This window comes from Cervus elaphus, chromosome 24, assembly GCF_910594005.1.
Source record: "Cervus elaphus chromosome 24, mCerEla1.1, whole genome shotgun sequence".
NCBI classification, from domain to species: Eukaryota; Metazoa; Chordata; class Mammalia; order Artiodactyla; family Cervidae; genus Cervus; species Cervus elaphus.
The window spans coordinates 62,487,177-62,488,228 of NC_057838.1; the positions used below are offsets into that span (position 1 = coordinate 62,487,177).

At 41.4% G+C, this 1,052-nt stretch overlaps 1 non-coding gene across 1 annotated transcript; it reads right to left on the bottom strand.

Annotated features, from left to right (window-relative positions):
• Window positions 1–446: 446 nt before the first annotated feature.
• LOC122683373 lies at window positions 447–580 on the bottom strand. The gene has a single exon (XR_006337720.1). It is a non-coding gene; the product is annotated as a small nucleolar RNA SNORA43 (small nucleolar RNA).
• Between the last annotated feature and the right edge of the window lie 472 nt (window positions 581–1,052).

The window sequence follows — 1,052 nt, forward strand, 5'->3', positions numbered from 1 at the left end:
AATGAATGGCTTGGATTAGGTAACACTTCAGCACTTCTTAAGGGTCTGACATTCTTGATTCACAGTGATCAATATTAGGGAATTTGATGTGGTTGTTTAATTAAAACATTAAATTTTGGTAATAATTTCATGTGTCATGTGAAATTTTATTTAAAACAATATTTTGTATTTATATACATACAAGCATTTTTTTTCTTTTTTTTTTTTGAATCTAATCAGCGAATCCTCCCAAACCCTGTTTTTCTGTAGCAGCACCGTCAACGGAATCCTCTGGCCTTCCCTCAAGGGACTCCTAAACAGTCCTCCCACAGACTGACAGAGCCATCATTTCCAGCAGACCCTCTCCGGGTCAACCCAGCCGGACCCAAGCTCACCACGTGCCTGTCGCTCACTCAGTCCTCCTCAGCCTTCTCTTTTGTGCACGTGGGAACAAGGGGCTCCCTCGGTGATGTCTGGCTACAAACCATTCTTAGTGCCCACGGTTCTGAGCACTGAGCGTAGAAATAGCCACTTCCTCTCTGCCCCAACTGCACAGATGCAGCAGGGCGGCCGCACCCGTGGTGCTGGCGAGTCCGGCATCTGCAGGGCAGTCATACAAGCATTTTTGATAACATGCTCATAGTACAGTAAGCATTCAAGAATAAAATGTGTGGGAGGTGGGAGGGAGGCTCAAGAGGGAGGGCATATATATATATATGGTTGATACATGTTGATGTATGGCAGAAACCAACACAATATTGTAAAGCAATTATCCTTCAATCAAAAATAAATAAATTTTAAAAAGTTTCCTTCAGCTCTCTTTACTCTGTCCTTTTTACATTTTTTTTTTTGCAATTTAATAAGCTAAGTAGTTATTGACTCATCATTCATATGAAAAACCAGCCATGCAGCACTGACTAAACTGTCTGAAAACTGAGCCCCAGGCAAGTACTGTCCATCCTTATTGGCTTCTACCTACTTGCTTGCTTAATTGGGTGGGAAATACAGGGAATCTGTGATTAGAACCCATCTTAAAACCTTGGTTTTAAAGAATACACAAGTATTCAATTAGC